Here is a 27,108-nt window from a genome sequence, read left to right as displayed (position 1 = left end):
AAAATGGAAATATCTACATAGCTATCTCCATATACATGGAAATAACTACAAAGCTATTTCTTTACACATGGAAATAACTACACCGCTATCTCTATTAACATGGAAATATCTACACCGCCAACTGTATAGACATGGAAATATCTGCACCGCCATCTGTATGTACATATAAATATCTACACCGCCATCTGTATTAAGATGGAGATATCTACACCGCTATCTGTATAACCATGGAATTATCTACACCGCTATCTGTATAAACATCGAAATATCTACACCTCTACCTGTATAAACATGGAAATATCAGCACCGCTATCTGTATGAACATGGAAATATCTACACCGCTATCTGTATGAACATGGAAATATCTACACCGCTATCTGCATGAAAATGGAAATATCTACACAGCTATCTGCATATCCATGGAAATATCTACAAAGCTATCTCTTTACACATGGAAATAACTACACCGCTATCTCTGTAAACATGGAAATATCTACACCACTATCTGTATAAACATGGAAATATCTACACCGCTATCTGTATAAACATGGAAATATCTACACCGCTATCTGTATAAACATGGAAACATCTACACCGGTATCTGTATAAACATGGAATTATCTACACAGCAACCTGTATAAACATGGAAATATCAGAACCGCTATCTCTATAAACATGGAAATATCTACACCGCCATCTGTATGAACATGGAAATATCTGCACCGCCATCTGTATGATCATATAAATATCTACACCGCCATCTGTATTAAGATGGAGATATCTACTCTGCTATCTGTATAAACATGGAAATATCTACACCGATATCTGTATAAACATGGAAATATCTACACCGCTATCTGTATGAACATGGAAATATCTTCACCGCCATCTGTATGAACATGGATTTATCTACACACCCATCTGGATGAACATGGAAATATCTACACCGCTATCTCTATGAACATGGAAATAGCTACACCGCTATCTGTATGAAGATGGAAATATCTACACCGCTATCTGTATGAACATGGAAATATCTACACCGCTATCTGTATGAACATGGAAATATCTACACCGCTACCTGTATCAACATGGAAATATCAGCACCGCTATCTGTATGAACATGGAAATATCTACACAGCCTTCTGGATGAACATGGAAATATCTGCACCGCTATCTGTATGAACATGGAAATATCTTCACCGCCATCTGTATGAACATAGATATATCTACACAGCCATCTGGATGAACATGGAAATGTCTACACCGCTATATGTATGAACATGGAAATAGCTACACCGCTATCTGTATTAACATGGAAATATCTACACCGCTATCTGTATGAACATGGAAATATCTACACCGCTATCTGTATGAACATGGAAATATCTTCACCGCCATCTGTATGAACATGGATATATCTACACAGCCATCTGGATGAACATGGAAATATCTACACCGCTATCTGTATGAACATGGAAATATCTACACCACTATCTGTGTAAACATGCATACATCTTCACCGCTATCTGTATAAACATGGAAATATCTACACCGCTATCTGTATGAACATGGAAATATCTACACCGCTATCTGTTTGAACACGGAAATATCTACTCCGCTATCTGCATGAAAATGGAAATATCTACATAGCTATCTCCATATACATGGAAATAACTACAAAGCTATTTCTTTACACATGGAAATAACTACACCGCTATCTCTATTAACATGGAAATATCTACACCGCCATCTGTATAGACATGGAAATATCTGCACCGCCATCTGTATGTACATATAAATATCTACACCGCCATCTGTATTAAGATGGAGATATCTACACCGCTATCTGTATAACCATGGAATTATCTACACCGCTATCTGTATAAACATCGAAATATCTACACCTCTACCTGTATAAACATGGAAATATCAGCACCGCTATCTGTATGAACATGGAAATATCTACACCGCTATCTGTATGAACATGGAAATATCTACACCGCTATCTGCATGAAAATGGAAATATCTACACAGCTATCTGCATATCCATGGAAATATCTACAAAGCTATCTCTTTACACATGGAAATAACTACACCGCTATCTCTGTAAACATGGAAATATCTACACCACTATCTGTATAAACATGGAAATATCTACACCGCTATCTGTATAAACATGGAAATATCTACACCGCTATCTGTATAAACATGGAAACATCTACACCGGTATCTGTATAAACATGGAATTATCTACACAGCAACCTGTATAAACATGGAAATATCAGAACCGCTATCTCTATAAACATGGAAATATCTACACCGCCATCTGTATGAACATGGAAATATCTGCACCGCCATCTGTATGATCATATAAATATCTACACCGCCATCTGCATTAAGATGGAGATATCTACTCTGCTATCTGTATAAACATGGAAATATCTACACCGATATCTGTATAAACATGGAAATATCTACACCGCTATCTGCATGAACATGGAAATATCTTCACCGCCATCTGTATGAACATGGATTTATCTACACACCCATCTGGATGAACATGGAAATATCTACACCGCTATCTCTATGAACATGGAAATAGCTACACCGCTATCTGTATGAAGATGGAAATATCTACACCGCTATCTGTATGAACATGGAAATATCTACACCGCTCCCTGTATCAACATGGAAATATCAGCACCGCTATCTGTATGAACATGGAAATATCTACACAGCCTTCTGGATGAACATGGAAATATCTGCACCGCTATCTGTATGAACATGGAAATATCTACACCGCTATCTGTATGAACATGGAAATATCTACACCACTATCTGCATGAAAATGGAAATATCTATACAGCTATCTGCATATACATGGAAATATCTACAAAGTAATATCTTTACACATGGAAATAACTACACCGCTATCTCTATAAACATGGAAATATCTACACCACTATCTGTATAAACATGGAAATATCTACACCGCTATCTGTATAAACATGGAAATATCTACACCGCTATTTGTATAAACATGGAAATATCTACACCGCTACATGTATAAACATGGAAATATCAGCACCGCTATCTGTATTAACATGGAAATACCTACACTGCTATCTGTATGAACATGGAAATATCTACACCGATATCTGTATGAACATGGAAATATCTTCACCACCATCCGTATGAACATAGATATATCTACACAGCCATCTGGATGAACATGGAAATATCAGCACCGCTGTCTGTATGAACATGGAAATATCTACACCGCTATCTGTATGAACATGGAAATATCTACACCGCTATCTGTATGAACATGGAAATATCTTCACCGCCATCTGTATGAACATGGATATATCTACACAGCCATCTGGATGAACACGGAAATATCTACACCGCTATCTGTATGAGCATGGAAATATCTACACCGCTATCTGTGAAAACATGTATACATCTTCACCACTATCTGTTTAAACATGGAAATATCTACACTGCTATCTGTATGAACATGGAAATATCTACACCGCTATCTGTTTGAACATGGAAATATCTACACCGCTATCTGCATGAAAATGGAAATATCTACAAAGCTATCTGCATATACATGGAAATATCTATACAGCTATCTCTTTACACATGGAAATAACTACACCGCTATCTCTATAAACATGGAAATATCTACACCGCCATCTGTATGAACATGGAAATATCTGCACCGCCATCTGTATGATCTTATAATTATCTACACCGCCATCTGTATTAAGATGGAGATATCTACACCGCTATCTGTATAAACATGGAAATATCTACACCGATATCTGCATAAACATGGAAATATCTACACCGCTATCTGTATGAACATGGAAATATCTTCACCGCCATCTGTATGAACATAGATATATCTACACAGCCATCTGGATGAACATGGAAATATCTACACCGCTATATGTATGAACATGGAAATAGCTACACCGCTATCTGTATGAACATGGAAATATCTACACCGCTATCTGTATGAACATGGAAATATCTACACCGCTATCTGTATGAACATGGAAATATCTTCACCGCCATCTGTATGAACATGGATATATCTACACAGCCATCTGGATGAACATGGAAATATCTACACCGCTATCTGTATGAACTTGGAAATATCTACACCGCTATCTGTATGAACATGGAAATATCTACACCACTATCTGTATGAACATGGAAATATTTACACCGCTATCTGTATGAACATGGAAATACCTACACCACTATCTGTGCAAACATGCATACATCTTCACCGCTATCTGTATAAACATGGAAATATCTACACCGCTATCTGTATGAACATGGAAATATCTACACCGCTAACTGTTTGAATATGGAAATATCTACACCGTTATCTGCATGAAAATGGAAATATTTACACAGCTATCTGCATATACACGGAAATATCTACAAAGCTATTTCTTTACACATGGAAATAACTACACCGCTATCTCTATAAACATGGAAATATCTACACCACCATCTGTATGAACATGGAAATACATGCACCGCTATCTGTATGAATATGGAAATATCTACACCGCTATCTGTATGAACATGGAAATATCTACACCGCTATCTGTATGAACATGGAAATATCTTCACCGCCATCTGTATGAACATGGATATATCTACACAGCCATCTGGATGAACATGGAAATATCTACACCGCTATCTGTGTAAACATGCATACATTTTCACCGCTATCTGTATAAACATGGAAAGATCTACACCGCTATCTTTATGAACATTGAAATATCTACACCGCTATCTGTTTGAACATGGAAATATATACAGCGCTATCTGCTTGAAAATGGAAATATCTACACTGCTATCTGTATGAACATGGAAATATATACACCGCAATCTGTATGAACATGGAAATATCTACACCGCTAACTGTTTGAACAGGGAAATATATACACCGCTATCTGCATGAAAATGGAAATATCCAAACAGCTATCTGCATATACATGGAAATATCTACACAGCTATCTCTTTACACATGGAAATAACTACACCACTATCTGTATGAACATGGAAAAATCTACACCGCCGTCTGTATGAACATGGAAATATCTGCACAGCCATCTGTATGAACATATAAATATCTACACCGCCATCTGTATTAAGATGGAGATATCTACACCGCTATCTGTACAAACATGGAGATATCTACACCGCTATCTGTATGAACATGGAAATATCTACACCGCTATCTGTATGAACATGGAAATATCTTCACCGCCATCTGTATGAACATGGATATATCTACACAGCCATCTGGATGAACATGGAAATATCTACAATGCTATCTGTATGAACATGGAAATATCTAAACCGCTATCTGTGTAAACATGCATACATCTTCACCGCTATCTGTATAAACATGGAAATATGTACACCGCTACCTGTATAAACATGGAAGTATCAGCACCGCTATCGGTATAAACATGGCAATATCTACATGGCTATCTGTATGGACATGGAAATATCTGCACCACTATCTGTATGAACATGGAAATATCTACACCGCTATCTCTATGAACATGGAAATATCTACACCGCTATCTGTATGAACATGGAAATAGCTACACCGCTATCTGTATGAACATGGAAATATCTACACAACTATCGGTATGAACATGGAAATATCTACACCGCTGTCTGTATGAACATGGAAATATCTACACCGCTATCTGTATGAACATGGAAATATCTACACCGCTATCTGTATGAACATGGATATAACTACACAGCCATCTGGATGAACATGGAAATATCTACACCGCTATATGTATGAACATGGAAATATCTACACCGCTGTCTGTATGAACATGGAAATATCTACACCGCCATCTGAATGAACATGGATATATCTACATAGCCATCTGGATGAACATGGAATTATCTAAACCGCTATCTGTATGAACATGGAAATATCTACACCACTATCTGTGTAAACATGCATACATCTTCACCGCTATCTGTATAAACATGGAAATATCTACACCGCTATCTGTATGAACATGGAAATATCTACACCGCTATCTGTTTGAACACGGAAATATCTACTCCGCTATCTGCATGAAAATGGAAATATCTACATAGCTATCTCCATATACATGGAAATAACTACAAAGCTATTTCTTTACACATGGAAATAACTACACCGCTATCTCTATTAACATGGAAATATCTACACCGCCATCTGTATAGACATGGAAATATCTGCACCGCCATCTGTATGTACATATAAATATCTACACCGCCATCTGTATTAAGTTGGAGATATCTACACCGCTATCTGTATAAACATGGAAATATCTACACTGCTATCTGTATAAACATGGAAATATCTACACCGCTACCTGTATAAACATGGAAATATCAGCACCGCTATCTGTATGAACATGGAAATATCTACACCGCTATCTGTATGAACATGGAAATATCTACACCGCTATCTGCATGAAAATGGAAATATCTACACAGCTATCTGCATATACATGGAAATATCTACAAAGCTATCTCTTTACACATGGAAATAACTACACCGCTATCTCTGTAAACATGGAAATATCTACACCACTATCTGTATAAACATGGAAATATCTACACCGCTATCTGTATAAACATGGAAATATCTACACCGCTATCTGTATAAACATGGAAACATCTACACCGGTATCTGTATAAACATGGAATTATCTACACAGCAACCTGTATAAACATGGAAATATCAGCACCGCTATCTCTATAAACATGGAAATATCTACACCGCCATCTGTATGAACATGGAAATATCTGCACCGCCATCTGTATGATCATATAAATATCTACACCGCCATCTGTATTAAGATGGAGATATCTACTCTGCTATCTGTATAAACATGGAAATATCTACACCGATATCTGTATAAACATGGAAATATCTACACCGCTATCTGTATGAACATGGAAATATCTTCACCGCCATCTGTATGAACATATAAATATCTACACCGCCATCTGCATTAAGAAGGAAATATCTTCACCCATATCTGTATAAACATGGAAATATCTACACTGCTATCTGTATAAACATGGAAATATCTACACCGCTATCTGTATGAACATGGAAATATCTTCACTGCCATCTGTATGAACATGGATATATCTACAATGCCATCTGGATGAACATGGAAATATCTACACCGCTATCTGCATGAACATGGAAACATCTACACTGCTATCCTTGTAAACATGCATACATCTTCACCGCTATCTGTATAAACATGGAAATATCTACACCGCTATCTGTATGAACATTGAAATAGCTTCACCGCTATCTGTATGAACATGGAAATATCTACACCACTATCTGTATGAACATGGAATTATCTACACCGCTATCTGTATGAACATGGATATATATACACAGCCATCTGGATGAACATGGAAATATCTACACCGCTATCTGTTTGAACAGGGAAATATCTACACCGCTATCTGTATGAACATGGAAATATCTTCACCGCCATCTGTATGAACATGGATATATCTACACAGCCATCTGGATTAACATGGAAATATCTACACCGCTTTCTGTATGAACATGGAAATATCTACACCGCTATCTGTATGAACATGGAAATATCTACACCACTATCTGTATGAACATGGAAATATTTACACCGCTATCTGTATGAACATAGAAATATCTACACCACTATCTGTGCAAACATGCATACATCTTCACCGCTATCTGTATAAACATGGAAATATCTACACCGCTATCTGTATGAACATGGAAATATCTACACCGCTAACTGTTTGAATATGGAAATATCTACACCGTTATCTGCATGAAAATGGAAATATTTACACAGCTATCTGCATATACACGGAAATATCTACAAAGCTATTTCTTTACACATGGAAATAACTACACCGCTATCTCTATAAACATGGAAATATCTACACCACCATCTGTATGAACATGGAAATACATGCACCGCTATCTGTATGAATATGGAAATATCTACACCGCTATCTGTATGAACATGGAAATATCTACAGCGCTATCTGTATGAACATGGAAATATCTTCACCGCCATCTGTATGAACATGGATATATCTACACAGCCATCTGGATGAACATGGAAATATCTACACCGCTATCTGTGTAAACATGCATACATTTTCACCGCTATCTGTATAAACATGGAAAGATCTACACCGCTATCTTTATGAACATGGAAATATCTACACCGCTATCTGTTTGAACATGGAAATATATACAGCGCTATCTGCTTGAAAATGGACATATCTACACTGCTATCTGTATGAACATGGAAATATATACACCGCAATCTGTATGAACATGGAAATATCTACACCGCTAACTGTTTGAACAGGGAAATATATACACCGCTATCTGCATGAAAATGGAAATATTCACACAGCTATCTGCAAATACATGGAAATATCTACACAGCTATCTCTTTACACATGAAAATAACTACACCACTATCTGTATGAACATGGAAATATCTACACCGCCGTCTGTATGAACACGGAAATATCTGCACAGCCATCTGTATGAACATATAAATATCTACACCGCCATCTGTATTAAGATGGAGATATCTACACCGCTATCTGTACAATCATGGAGATATCTACACCGCTATCTGTATGAACATGGAAATATCTACAACGCTCTCTGTATGAACATGGAAATATCTTCACCGCCATCTGTATGAACATGGATATATCTACACAGCCATCTGGATGAACATGGAAATATCTACAACGCTATGTGTATGAACATGGAAATATCTAAACCGCTATCTGTGTAAACATGCATACATCTTCACCGCTATCTGTATAAACATGGAAATATGTACACCGCTACCTGTATAAACATGGAAGTATCAGCACCGCTATCGGCATAAACATGGCAATATCTACATGGCTATCTGTATGAACATGGAAATATCTGCACCACTATCTGTATGAACATGGAAATATCTACACCGCTATCTCTATGAACATGGAAATATCTACACCCCTATCTGTTTGAACATGGAAATATATACAGCGCTATCTGCTTGAAAATGGAAATATCTACACTGCTATCTGTATGAACATGGAAATATATACACCACTATCTGTATGAACATAGAAACATCTACACCGCTTTCTGTATGAACATGGAAATATCTACACCGCAATGTGTATGAACATGGAAATATCTTCACCGCCATCTGTATGAACATGGATATATCTACACAGCCATCTGGATGAACATGGAAATATCTGCACCGCTATCTGTATGAAGATGGAAATATCTACACCGCTATCTGTATGAACATGGATATATCCACACAGCCATCTGGATGAACATGGAAATATCTACACCGCTATCAGTGTAAACATGCATACATCTTCACCGCTATCTGTATAAACATGGAAATATCTACACCGCTATCTTTCTGAACATGGAAATATCTACACCGCTAACTGTTTGAACAGGGAAATATATACACCGCTATCTGCATGAAAATGGAAATATCTACACAGCTATCTGCATATACATGGAAATATCTGCACAGCTATCTCTTTACACATGGAAATAACTACACCGCTATCTGTATGAACATGGAAATATCTTCACCGCCATCTGTATGAACATGGAAATATCTGCACCGCCATCTGAATGAACATATAAATATCTACACCGCCATCTGTATTAAGATGGAGATATCTACACCGCTATCTGTATAAACATGGAAATATCTACACCGCTATGTGTATAAACATGGAAATATCTACACCGCTATCTGTATAAACATGGAAATATCTACACCGCTACCTGTATAAACATGGAAATAGCAGCACCGCTATCAGTATGAACATGGAAGTATCTACACCGCCATCTGTATGAACATGGAAATACCTTCACTGCCATCTGTATGAACATGGAAATATCTGCACCGCCATCTGTATGAACATATAAATATCTACATTGCCATCTGTATTAAGATGGAGATATCTACACCGCTATCTGTATAAACATGGAAATATCTACACCGCTATGTGTATAAACATGGAAATATCTACACCGCTATCTGTATAAACATGGAAATATCTACACTGCTCCCTGTATAAACATGGAAATATCAGCCCCGCTATCTGTATGAACATGGAAATATCTACACCGCCATCTGTATGAACATGGAAAAATCTTCACCGCCATCTGTATGAACATGGATATATCTACACAGCCATCTGTATGAACATGGAAATATCTTCACCGCCATCTGTATGAACATGGATATGTCTACACAGCCGTCTGGATGAACATGGAAATATCAACACCGCTATCTGTATGAACATGAAAATATCTACACCGCTATCTGTGTAAACATGCATACATCTTCACCGCTATCTGTAAAAACATGGAAATATCCACACCGCTATCTGTATGAACATGGAAATATCTACACCGCTATCTGTTTGAACATGGAAATATCTACACCGCTATCTGCATGAAAATGGAAATATCTACAAAGCTATCTGCATATACATGGAAATATTTACACAGCTATCTCTTTGCACATGGAAATAACTACACCGCTATCTCTATAAACATGGAAATATCTACACCACCATCTGTATGAACATGGAAATATCTGCACTGCCATCTGTATGAACATATAAATATCTACACCGCCATCTGTATTAAGAAGGAGATATCTACACCGCTATCTGTATAAACATGGAAATACCTACACCGCTATCTGTATGAACATGGAAATATCTACACCGCTACCTGTATAAACACGGAAATATGTACACCGCTACCTGCATAAACATGGAAGTATCAGCAGCGCTTTCGGTATGAACATGGCAATATCTACACGGCTATCTGTATGAACATGGAAATATCTACACCGCTATCTGTATGAACATGGAAATATCTACACCACTATCTGTATGAACATGGAAATAGCTACACAGCCATCTGGATGAACATGGAAATATCTACACCGCTATCTGCATGAACATGGATATATCTACAAAGCCATCTGGATGAACATGGAAATATATACACCGCTATCTGTATGAACATGGAAATACATACACCGCTATCTGTATGAACATGGAAATATCTACACCGCTATCTACATGAACATGGAAACATCTACACTGCTATCCTTGTAAACATGCATACATCTTCACCGCTATCTGTATAAACATGGAAATATCTACACCGCTATCTGTATGAACATGGAAATAGCTACACCGCTATCTGTATGAACATGGAAATATCTACACCGCTATCTGTATGAACATGGAAATATCTACACCGCTATCTGTATGAACATGGATATATCTACACAGCCATCTGGATGAACATGGAAATATCTACACCACTATCTGTATGAACATGGAAATATCTACACCACTATCTGTATGAACATGGAAATATCTACACCGCTATCTGTTTGAACATGGAAATATCTACACCGCTATCTGTGTAAACATGCATACATCTTCACCGCTATCTGTATAAACATGGAAATATCTACACTGCTATCTTTATGAACATGGAAATATCTACACCGCTATCTGTATGAACATGGAAATATCTTCACCGCCATCTGTATGAACATGGATATATCTACAGAGCCATGTGGATGAACATGGAAATATCTACACCGCTATCTGTGTAAACATGCATACATCTTCACCGCTATCTCTATAAACATGGAAATATCTACACCGATATCTTTATGTACATGGAAATATCTACACCGCTAACTGTTTGAACAGGGAAATACACTCACCGCTATCTGCATGAAAACGGAAATATCCACACAGATATCTGCTTATACATGGAAATATCTACACAGCTATCTCTTTACACATGGAAATAACTACACCGCTATCTGTATGAACATGGAAATATCTACACCGCCATCTGTATGAACATGGAAATATCTGCACTGCCATCTGTATGAGCATTTAAATATCTACACCACCATCTGTATTAAGATTGAGATATCTACACCACTATCTGCATAAACATCGAAATATCTACACCGCTTTCTGTATAAACATGGAAATATCTACACTGCTATGAGTATAAACATGGAAATATCTACACTGCTATCTGTATAAACATGGAAATATCTACACCGCTACCTGTATAAACATGGAAATATCAGCACCGCTATCAGTAAGAACATGGAAGTTTCTACACCGCCATCTGTATGAACATGGAAATATCTTCACCGCCATCCGTATGAACATGGAAATATCTGCACCGCCATCTGTATGAACATATAAATATCTACACCGCCATCTGTATTAAGATGGAGATATCTACACCGCTATCTGTATAAACATGGAAATATCTACACCGCTATGTGTATAAACATGGAAATATCTACACCGCAACCTGTATCAACATGGAAGTATCAGCACCGCTATCGGTATGAACATGGCAATATCTACACGGCTATCTGTATGAACATGGAAATATCTACACCGCTATCTGTATGAATATGGAAATGTCTTCACCGACATCTGTATGAACATGGATATATCTACACAGCCATCTGAATGAACATGGAAATATCTACACCGCTATCTGTATGAACATGGAAATATCTACACAGCCATCTGGATGAACATGGAAATATCTACACTGCTATCTGTATGAGCATGGAAATACATACACCGCTATCTGTATGAACATGGAAATATCTACACCGCTATCTGTATGAACATGGAAATATCTACACCGCTATCTGTATGAACATGGAAATATCTACACCGCTATCTGTATGAACTTGGAAATATCTTCACCGCCATCTGTGTGAACATGGATATATCTACACAGCCATCTGGATGAACGTGGAAATATCTACACCGGTATCTGTGTAAACATGCATACAACTTCACCGCTATCTGTATAAACATGGAAATATCTACACCGCTATCTTTATGAACATGGAAATATCTACACCGCTAACTGTTTGAACAGGGAAATATATACACCGCTATCTGCATGAAAATGGAAATATCTACACCGCTATCTGTATGAAAACGGAAATACATACACCGCTATCTGTATGAACATGGAAATATCTACACAGCTACGTGTATAAACATGGAAATATCTACACCGCTATCTGCATGAAAATGGAAATATCTACACAACTATCTGCATATAAATGGAAATATCTACACAGCTATCTCTTTGCACATGGAAATAACTACACCTCTATGTCTATAAACATGGAAATATCTACACCGCCATCTGTATGAACATGGAAATATCTACACCGCCATCTGTATTAAGAAGGAGATATCTACACCGCTATCTGTATAAACATGGAAATATCTACACCGCTATCTGTATGAACATGGAAATATCTACACCGCTTTTTGTATAAACACGGAAATATGTACACCGCTACCTGTATGAACATGGAAATACATGCACCGCTATCTGTATGAACATGGAAATATCTACACCGCTATCTGTATGAACATGGAAATATCTACACCGCTATCTGTATGAACATGGAAATATCTACACAGCCATCTGGGTGAACATGGAAATATCTACACCGCTATCTGTATGAACATGGAAATACATGCACCGCTATCTGTATGAACATGGAAATATCTACACCGCTATCTGTATGAACATGGAAATATCTACACCGCTATCTGTATGAACATGGAAATATCTTCACAGCCATCTGTATGAACATGGATATATCTACACAGCCATCTGGATGAACATGGAAATATCTACTCCGCTATCTTTATGAACATGGAAATATCTACACCGCTATCTGTTTGAACATAGAAATATATACAGCGCTATCTGCTTGAAAATGGAATATCTACACTGCTATCTGTATGAACATGGAAATATATACACCGCTAACTGTATGAACATGGAAATATCTACACCGCTTTCTGTATGAACATGGAAATATCTACACCGCTATCTGTATGAACATGGAAATATCTTCACCGCCATCTGTATGAACATGGATATATCTACACAGCCATCTGGATGAAAATGGAAATATCTGCACCGCTATCTGTATGAAGATGGAAATATCTACACCGCTATCTGTATGAACATGGATATATCTACACAGCCATCTGGATGAACATGGAAATATCTACACCGCTATCTGTGTAAACATGCATACATCTTCACCGCTATCTGTATAAACATGGAAATATCTACACCGCTATCTTTCTGAACATGGAAATATCTACACCGCTAACTGTTTGAACAGGGAAATATATACACCGCTATCTGCATGAAAATGGAAATATCTACACAGCTATCTGCATATACATGGAAATATCTACACAGCTATCTCTTTACACATGGAAATAACTACACCTCTATCTGTATGAACATGGAAATATCCACACCGCCGTCTGTATGAACATGGAAATATCTGCACCGCCATCTGTATGAACATATAAATATCTACACCGCCATCTGTATTAAGATGGAGATATCTACACCGCTATCTGTACAAACATGGAAATATCTACACCACTATCTGTATGAACATGGAAATATCTACACCGCTATCTGTTTGAACAGGGAAGTATATACACCGCTATCTGCTTGAAAATGGAAATATCTACACAGCTATCTGCATATACATGGGAATATCTACACAGCTATCTCTTTACACATGGAAATAACTACACCGCTATCTGTATGAACATGGAAATATATACACCGCCATCTGTATGAACATGGAAATATCTGCACCGCCATCTGAATGAACATATGAATATCTACACCGCCATCTGTATTAAGATGGAGATATCTACACCGCTATCTGTATAAACATGGAAATATCTACACCGCTATGTGTATAAACATGGAAATATCTACACCGCTACCTGTTTCAACATGGAAATATCAGCACCGCTATCAGTATGAACATGGAAGTAACTACACCGCCATCTGTATGAACATGGAAATAACTTCACCGCCATCTGTATGAACATGGAAATATCTGCACCGCCATCTGTATGAACATATAATTATCTACACCGCCATCTGTATTAAGATGGAGATATCTACACCACTATCTGTATGAACATGGAAATATCTACACCGCTATGTGTATAAACATGGAAATATCTACACTGCTACCTGTATAAACATGGAAATATCAGCACCGCTATCTGTATGAACATGGAAATATCTACACCGCCATCTGTAAGAACATGGAAAAATCTTCACCGTCATCTGAATGAACACGGATATATCTAGACAGCCATCTGTATGAACATGGAAATATCTTCACCGCCATCTGTATGAACATGGATATGTCTACACAGCCGTCTGGATGAACATGGAAATATCTACACCGCTATCTGTATGAACATGGAACTATCTACACCGCTATCTGTGTAAACATGCATACATCTTCACCGCTATCTGTATAAACATGGAAATATCCACACCGCTATCTGTATGAACATGGAAATATCTATACCGCAATCTGTTTGAACATGGAAATATCTACACCGCTATCTGCATGAAAATGGAAATATCTACAAAGCTATCTGCATATACATGGAAATATCTACACAGCTATCTCTTTGCACATGGAAATAACTACACCGCTATCTCTATAAACATGGAAATATCTACACAACCATCTGTATGAACATGGAAATATCTGCACCGCCATCTGTATGAACATATAAATATCTACACCGCCGTCTGTATTAAGAAGGAGATATCTACACCGCTATCTGTATAAACATGGAAATATCTACACCGCTATCTGTATGAACATGGAAATATCTACACCGCTACCTGTATAAACACAGAAATATGTACACCGCTACCTGTATAAACATGGAAGTATCAGCACCGATATCGGTATGAACATGGCAATATCTACACGGCTATCTGTATGAACATGGAAATATCTACACAGCCATCTGTATGAACATGGAAATATCTTCACCGCCATCTGTATGAACATGGATATATCTACACAGCCATCTGGATGAACATGGAAATATCTACACCGCTATCTGTGTAAACATGCATACATTTTCACCGCTATCTGTATAAACATGGAAATATCTACACCGCTATCTTTATGAACATGGAAATATCTACACCGCTATCTGTTTGAACATGGAAATATATACAGCGCTATCTGCTTGAAAATGGAAATATCTACACTGCTATCTGCATGAACATGGAAATATCTACACCGCTATCTGTATGAACATGGAAATATCTACACCGCTATCTGTATGAACATGGAAATATCTACACCGCTATCTGTATGAACATGGAAATATCTTCACCACCATCTGTATGAACATGGATATATCTACACAGCCATCTGGATGAACATGGAAATATCTACACCGCTATCTGTATGAACATGGAAATATCTAGACAGCCATCTGGATGAACATGAAAATATCTACACCGCTCTCTGTGTAAACATGCATACATCTTCACCGCTATCTGTATAAACATGGAAATATCTACACCGCTACCTGTATAAACATGGAAATATCTACACCGCTATCTCTATGAACATGGAAATATCCACACCGCTATCTGTATGAACATGGAAATAGCTACACCGCTATCTGTATGACCATGGAAATATTTACACCACCATCTGTATGAACATGGAAATATCTACACCGCTATCTGTTTGAACAGGGAAGTATATACACCGCTATCTGCTTGAAAATGGAAATAACTACACAGCTATCTGCATATACATGGGAATATCTACACAGCTATCTCTTTACACATGGAAATAACTACACCGCTATCGGTATGAACATGGAAATATCTACACGGCTATCTGTATGAACATGGAAATATCTACACCGCTATCTGTATGAATATGGAAATGTCTTCACCGACATCTGTATGAACATGGATATATCTACAAAGCCATCTGAATGAACATGGAAATATCTACACCGCTATCTGTATGAACATGGAAATATCTACACAGCCATCTGGATGAACATGGAAATATCTACACTGCTATCTGTATGAGCATGGAAATACATACCCCGCTATCTGTATGAACATGGAAATATCTACACCGCTATCTGTATGAACATGGAAATATCTACACCGCTATCTGTATGAACATGGAAATATCTACACCGCTATCTGTATGAACTTGGAAATATCTTCACCGCCATCTGTGTGAACATGGATATATCTACACAGCCATCTGGATGAACGTGGAAATATCTACACCGGTATCTGTGTAAACATGCATACAACTTCACCGCTATCTGTATAAACATGGAAATATCTACACCGCTATCTTTATGAACATGGAAATATCTACACCGCTAACTGTTTGAACAGGGAAATATATACACCGCTATCTGCATGAAAATGGAAATATCTACACCGCTATCTGTATGAAAACGGAAATACATACACCGCTATCTGTATGAACATGGAAATATCTACACAGCTACGTGTATAAACATGGAAATATCTACACCGCTATCTGCATGAAAATGGAAATATCTACACAACTATCTGCATATAAATGGAAATATCTACACAGCTATCTCTTTGCACATGGAAATAACTACACCTCTATGTCTATAAACATGGAAATATCTACACCGCCATCTGTATGAACATGGAAATATCTACACCGCCATCTGTATTAAGAAGGAGATATCTACACCGCTATCTGTATAAACATGGAAATATCTACACCGCTATCTGTATGAACATGGAAATATCTACACCGCTTTTTGTATAAACACGGAAATATGTACACCGCTACCTGTATGAACATGGAAATACATGCACCGCTATCTGTATGAACATGGAAATATCTACACCGCTATCTGTATGAACATGGAAATATCTACACCGCTATCTGTATGAACATGGAAATATCTACACAGCCATCTGGGTGAACATGGAAATATCTACACCGCTATCTGTATGAACATGGAAATACATGCACCGCTATCTGTATGAACATGGAAATATCTACACCGCTATCTGTATGAACATGGAAATATCTACACCGCTATCTGTATGAACATGGAAATATCTTCACAGCCATCTGTATGAACATGGATATATCTACACAGCCATCTGGATGAACATGGAAATATCTACTCCGCTATCTTTATGAACATGGAAATATCTACACCGCTATCTGTTTGAACATAGAAATATATACAGCGCTATCTGCTTGAAAATGGAATATCTACACTGCTATCTGTATGAACATGGAAATATATACACCGCTATCTGTATGAACATGGAAATATCTACACCGCTTTCTGTATGAACATGGAAATATCTACACCGCTATCTGTATGAACATGGAAATATCTTCACCGCCATCTGTATGAACATGGATATATCTACACAGCCATCTGGATGAAAATGGAAATATCTGCACCGCTATCTGTATGAAGATGGAAATATCTACACCGCTATCTGTATGAACATGGATATATCTACACAGCCATCTGGATGAACATGGAAATATCTACACCGCTATCTGTGTAAACATGCATACATCTTCACCGCTATCTGTATAAACATGGAAATATCTACACCGCTATCTTTCTGAACATGGAAATATCTACACCGCTAACTGTTTGAACAGGGAAATATATACACCGCTATCTGCATGAAAATGGAAATATCTACACAGCTATCTGCATATACATGGAAATATCTACACAGCTATCTCTTTACACATGGAAATAACTACACCACTATCTGTATGAACATGGAAATATCCACACCGCCGTCTGTATGAACATGGAAATATCTGCACCGCCATCTGTATGAACATATAAATATCTACACCGCCATCTGTATTAAGATGGAGATATCTACACCGCTATCTGTACAAACATGGAAATATCTACACCACTATCTGTATGAACATGGAGATATCTACACCGCTATCTGTTTGAACAGGGAAGTATATACACCGCTATCTGCTTGAAAATGGAAATATCTACACAGCTATCTGCATATACATGGGAATATCTACACAGCTATCTCTTTACACATGGAAATAACTACACCGCTATCTGTATGAACATGGAAATATATACACCGCCATCTGTATGAACATGGAAATATCTGCACCGCCATCTGAATGAACATATGAATATCTACACCGCCATCTGTATTAAGATGGAGATATCTACACCGCTATCTGTATAAACATGGAAATATCTACACCGCTATGTGTATAAACATGGAAATATCTACACCGCTACCTGTTTCAACATGGAAATATCAGCACCGCTATCAGTATGAACATGGAAGTAACTACACCGCCATCTGTATGAACATGGAAATAACTTCACCGCCATCTGTATGAACATGGAAATATCTGCACCGCCATCTGTATGAACATATAATTATCTACACCGCCATCTGTATTAAGATGGAGATATCTACACCACTATCTGTATGAACATGGAAATATCTACACCGCTATGTGTATAAACATGGAAATATCTACACTGCTACCTGTATAAACATGGAAATATCAGCACCGCTATCTGTATGAACATGGAAATATCTACACCGCCATCTGTAAGAACATGGAAAAATCTTCACCGTCATCTGTATGAACACGGATATATCTAGACAGCCATCTGTATGAACATGGAAATATCTTCACCGCCATCTGTATGAACATGGATATGTCTACACAGCCGTCTGGATGAACATGGAAATATCTACACCGCTATCTGTATGAACATGGAACTATCTACACCGCTATCTGTGTAAACATGCATACATCTTCACCGCTATCTGTATAAACATGGAAATATCCACACCGCTATCTGTATGAACATGGAAATATCTATACCGCTATCTGTTTGAACATGGAAATATCTACACAGCTATCTGCATGAAAATGGAAATATCTACAAAGCTATCTGCATATACATGGAAATATCTACACAGCTATCTCTTTGCACATGGAAATAACTACACCGCTATCTCTATAAACATGGAAATATCTACACAACCATCTGTATGAACATGGAAATATCTGCACCGCCATCTGTATGAACATATAAATATCTACACCGCCGTCTGTATTAAGAAGGAGATATCTACACCGCTATCTGTATAAACATGGAAATATCTACACCGCTATCTGTATGAACATGGAAATATCTACACCGCTACCTGTATAAACACAGAAATATGTACACCGCTACCTGTATAAACATGGAAGTATCAGCACCGATATCGGTATGAACATGGCAATATCTACACGGCTATCTGTATGAACATGGAAATATCTACACAGCCATCTGTATGAACATGGAAATATCTTCACCGCCATCTGTATGAACATGGATATATCTACACAGCCATCTGGATGACCATGGAAATATCTACACCGCTATCTGTGTAAACATGCATACATTTTCACCGCTATCTGTATAAACATGGAAATATCTACACCGCTATCTTTATGAACATGGAAATATCTACACCGCTATCTGTTTGAACATGGAAATATATACAGCGCTATCTGCTTGAAAATGGAAATATCTACACTGCTATCTGCATGAACATGGAAATATCTACACCGCTATCTGTATGAACATGGAAATATCTACACCGCTATCTGTATGAACATGGAAATATCTACACCGCTATCTGTATGAACATGGAAATATCTTCACCACCATCTGTATGAACATGGATATATCAACACAGCCATCTGGATGAACATGGAAATATCTACACCGCTATCTGTATGAACATGGAAATATCTAGACAGCCATCTGGATGAACATGAAAATATCTACACCGCTCTCTGTGTAAACATGCATACATCTTCACCGCTATCTGTATAAACATGGAAATATCTACACCGCTACCTGTATAAACATGGAAATATCTACACCGCTATCTCTATGAACATGGAAATATCCACACCGCTATCTGTATGAACATGGAAATAGCTACACCGCTATCTGTATGACCATGGAAATATTTACACCACCATCTGTATGAACATGGAAATATCTACACCGCTATCTGTTTGAACAGGGAAGTATATACACCGCTATCTGCTTGAAAATGGAAATAACTACACAGCTATCTGCATATACATGGGAATATCTACACAGCTATCTCTTTACACATGGAAATAACTACACCGCTATCTGTATGAACATGGAAATATCTACACCGCCATCTGTATGAACATGGAAATATCTGCACCGCCATCTGAATGAACATATAAATATCTACACCGCCATCTGTATTAAGATGAAGATATCTACACTGCTATCTGTATAAACTTGGAAATATCTACACCGCTATCTGTATAAAGATGGAAATATCTGCACCACTATCTGTATAAACATGGAAATGTCTACACCGCTACCTGTATAAACATGGAAATATCAGCACCTCTATCTGTATGAACATGTAAATATCTACACCGTTATCCCTATGAACATGGAAATATCTACACCGCTATCTGTATGAAGATGGAAATATCTACACCGCTATCTGTATAAACATGGAAATATGTACACCGCTACCTGTATTAACATGGAAGTATCAGCACCGCTATCAGTATGAACATGGAAATATCAACACCGCCGTCTGTATGAACATGGAAATATCGTCACCTCCATCTGCATGAACATGGATATATCTACACAGCCATCTGTATGAACATGGAAATATCTTCACCACCATCTGTATGAACATGGATATGCCTACACAGCCGTCTGTATGAACATGGAAATATCTACACCACTATCTGTGTAAACATGCATACATCTTCACAGCTATCTGTATAAACATGGAAATATCTACACCGCTATCTGTATGGACATGGAAATATCTACACCGCTATCTGTTTGAACATGGAAATATCTACACCGCTATCTGCATGAAAATGGAAATATCTACACAACTATCTGCATATAAATGGAAATATCTACACAGTTATCTCTTTGCACATGGAAATAACTACACCTCTATCTCTATAAACATGGAAATATCTACACCGCCATCTGTATGAACATGGAAATATCTACACCTCCATCTGTATTAAGAAGGAGATATCTAACCCGCTATCTGTATAAACATGGAAATATCTACACCGCTATCTGTATGAACATGGAAATATCTACACCGCTATCTGTGTAAACATGCATACATCTTCACAGCTATCTGTATAAACATGGAAATATCTACACCGCTATCTGTATGGACATGGAAATATCTACACCGCTATCTGTTTGAACATGGAAATATCTACACCGCTATCTGCATGAAAATGGAAATATCTACACAACTATCTGCATATAAATGGAAATATCTACAAAGCTATCTCTTTGCACATGGAAATAACTACACCGCTATGTCTATAAACATGGAAATATCTACACCGCCATCTGTATGAACATGGAAATATCTACACCGCCATCTGTATTAAGAAGGAGATATCTACACCGCTATCTGTATAAACATGGAAATATCTACACCGCTATCTGTATGAACATGGAAATATCTACACCGCTATTTGTATAAATACGGAAATATGTACACCGCTACCTGTATGAACATGGAAATACATGCACCGCTATCTGTATGAACATGGAAATATCTACACCGCTATCTGTATGAACATGGAAATATCTACACCGCTATCTGTATGAACATGGAAATATCTACACAGCCATCTGGGTGAACATGGAAATATCTACACCGCTATCTGTATGAACATGGAAATACATGCACCGCTATCTGTATGAACATGGAAATATCTACACCGCTATCTGTATGAACATGGAAATATCTACACCGCTATCTGTATGAACATGGAAATATCTTCACAGCCATCTGTATGAACATGGATATATCTACACAGCCATCTGGATGAACATGGAAATATCTACTCCGCTATCTTTATGAACATGGAAATATCTACACCGCTATCTGTTTGAACATGGAAATATATACAGCGCTATCTGCTTGAAAATGGAATATCTACACTGCTATCTGTATGAACATGGAAATATATACACCGCTATCTGTATGAACATGGAAATATCTACACCGCTTTCTGTATGAACATGGAAATATCTACACCACTATCTGTATGAATATGGAAATATCTTCACCGCCATCTGTATGAACATGGATATATCTACACAGCCATCTGGATGAACATGGAAATATCTGCACCGCTATCTGTATGAAGATGGAAATATCTACACCGCTATCTGTATGAACATGGATATATCTACACAGCCATCTGGATGAACATGGAAATATCTACACCGCTATCTGTGTAAACATGCATACATCTTCACCGCTATCTGTATAAACATGGAAATATCTACACCGCTATCATTCTGAACATGGAAATATCTACACCGCTAACTGTTTGAACAGGGAAATATATACACCGCTATCTGCATGAAAATGGAAATATCTACACAGCTATCTCTTTACACATGGAAATAACTACACCACTATCTGTATGAACATGGAAATATCTACACCGCCGTCTGTATGAACATGGAAATATCTGCACCGCCATCTGTATGAACATATAAATATCTACACCGCCATCTGTATTAAGATGGAGATATCTACACCGCTATCTGTACAAACATGGAAATATCTACACCACTATCTGTATGAACATGGAAATATCTACACCGCTATCTGTTTGAACAGGGAAGTATATACACCGCTATCTGCTTGAAAATGGAAATATCTACACAGCTATCTGCATATACATGGGAATATCTACACAGCTATCTCTTTACACATGGAAATAACTACACCGCTATCTGTATGAACATGGCAATATCTACACCGCCATCTGTATGAACATGGAAATATCTGCACCGCCATCTGAATGAACATATAAATATCTACACCGCCATCTGTATTAAGATGAAGATATCTACACCGCTATCTGTATAAACTTGGAAATATCTACACCGCTATCTGTATAAAGATGGAAATATCTGCACCACTATCTGTATAAACATGGAAATGTCTACACCGCTACCTGTATAAACATGGAAATATCAGCACCGCTATCTGTATGAACATGGAAATATCTACACCGTTATCTCTATGAACATGGAAATATCTACACCGCTATCTGTATGAAGATGGAAATATCTACACCGCTATCTGTATAAACATGGAAATATGTACACCGCTACCTGTATTAACATGGAAGTATCAGCACCGCTATCAGTATGAACATGGAAATATCAACACCGCCGTCTGTATGAACATGGAAATATCGTCACCTCCATCTGTATGAACATGGATATATCTACACAGCCATCTGTATGAACATGGAAATATCTTCACCGCCATCTGTATGAACATGGATATGTCTACACAGCCGTCTGTATGAACATGGAAATATCTACACCGCTATCTGTGTAAACATGCATACATCTTCACAGCTATCTGTATAAACATGGAAATATCTACACCGCTATCTGTATGGACATGGAAATATCTACACCGCTATCTGTTTGAACATGGAAATATCTACACCGCTATCTGCATGAAAATGGAAATATCTACACAACTATCTGCATATAAATGGAAATATCTACACAGCTATCTCTTTGCACATGGAAATAACTAAACCTCTATCTCTATAAACATGGAAATATCTACACCGCCATCTGTATGAACATGGAAATATCTACACCACCATCTGTATTAAGAAGGAGATATCTAACCCGCTATCTGTATAAACATGGAAATATCTACACCGCTATCTGTATGAACATGGAAATATCTACACCGCTATCTGTGTAAACATGCATACATCTTCACAGCTATCTGTATAAACATGGAAATATCTACACCGCTATCTGTATGGACATGGAAATATCTACACCGCTATCTGTTTGAACATGGAAATATCTACACCGCTATCTGCATGAAAATGGAAATATCTACACAACTATCTGCATATAAATGGAAATATCTACACAGCTATCTCTTTGCACATGGAAATAACTACACCGCTATGTCTATAAACATGGAAATATCTACACCGCCATCTGTATGAACATGGAAATATCTACACCGACATCTGTATTAAGAAGGAGATATCTACACCGCTATCTGTATAAACATGGAAATATCTACACGGCTATCTGTATGAACATGGAAATATCTACACCGCTATTTGTATAAACACGGAAATATGTACACCGCTACCTGTATGAACATGGAAATACATGCACCGCTATCTGTATGAACATGGAAATATCTACACCGCTATCTGTATGAACATGGAAATATCTACACCGCTATCTGTATGAACATTGAAATATCTACACAGCCATCTGGGTGAACATGGAAATATCTACACCGCTATCTGTATGAACATGGAAATACATGCACCGCCATCTGTATGAACATGGAAATATCTACACCGCTATCTGTATGAACATGGAAATATCTACACCGCTATCTGTATGAACATGGAAATATCTTCACAGCCATCTGTATGAACATGGATATATCTACACAGCCATCTGGATGAACATGGAAATATCTACTCCGCTATCTTTATGAACATGGAAATATCTACACCGCTATCTTTATGAACATGGAAATATCTACACCGCTAACTGTTTGAACAGGGAAATATATACACCGCTATCTGCATGAAAATGGAAATATCTACACCGCTATCTGTATGAAAACGGAAATACATACACCGCTATCTGTATGAACATGGAAATATCTACACAGCTACGTGTATAAACATGGAAATATCTACACCGCTATCTGCATGAAAATGGAAATATCTACTCAACTATCTGCATATAAATGGAAATATCTACACAGCTATCTCTTTGCACATGGAAATAACTACACCTCTATGTCTATAAACATGGAAATATCTACACCGCCATCTGTATGAACATGGAAATATCTACACCGCCATCTGTATTAAGAAGGAGATATCTACACCGCTATCTGTATAAACATGGAAATATCTACACCGCTATCTGTATGAACATGGAAATATCTACACCGCTTTTTGTATAAACACGGAAATATGTACACCGCTACCTGTATGAACATGGAAATACATGCACCGCTATCTGTATGAACATGGAAATATCTACACCGCTATCTGTATGAACATGGAAATATCTACACCGCTATCTGTATGAACATGGAAATATCTACACAGCCATCTGGGTGAACATGGAAATATCTACACCGCTATCTGTATGAACATGGAAATACATGCACCGCTATCTGTATGAACATGGAAATATCTACACCGCTATCTGTATGAACATGGAAATATCTACACCGCTATCTGTATGAACATGGAAATATCTTCACAGCCATCTGTATGAACATGGATATATCTACACAGCCATCTGGATGAACATGGAAATATCTACTCCGCTATCTTTATGAACATGGAAATATCTACACCGCTATCTGTTTGAACATAGAAATATATACAGCGCTATCTGCTTGAAAATGGAATATCTACACTGCTATCTGTATGAACATGGAAATATATACACCGCTAACTGTATGAACATGGAAATATCTACACCGCTTTCTGTATGAACATGGAAATATCTACACCGCTATCTGTATGAACATGGAAATATCTTCACCGCCATCTGTATGAACATGGATATATCTACACAGCCATCTGGATGAAAATGGAAATATCTGCACCGCTATCTGTATGAAGATGGAAATATCTACACCGCTATCTGTATGAACATGGATATATCTACACAGCCATCTGGATGAACATGGAAATATCTACACCGCTATCTGTGTAAACATGCATACATCTTCACCGCTATCTGTATAAACATGGAAATATCTACACCGCTATCTTTCTGAACATGGAAATATCTACACCGCTAACTGTTTGAACAGGGAAATATATACACCGCTATCTGCATGAAAATGGA

The sequence above is a fragment of the Gorilla gorilla genome, chromosome 7 (genome assembly GCF_029281585.2).
Source record: "Gorilla gorilla gorilla isolate KB3781 chromosome 7, NHGRI_mGorGor1-v2.1_pri, whole genome shotgun sequence".
Taxonomy (NCBI): Eukaryota; Metazoa; Chordata; class Mammalia; order Primates; family Hominidae; genus Gorilla; species Gorilla gorilla.
This window is presented reverse-complemented; position numbering follows the sequence as displayed.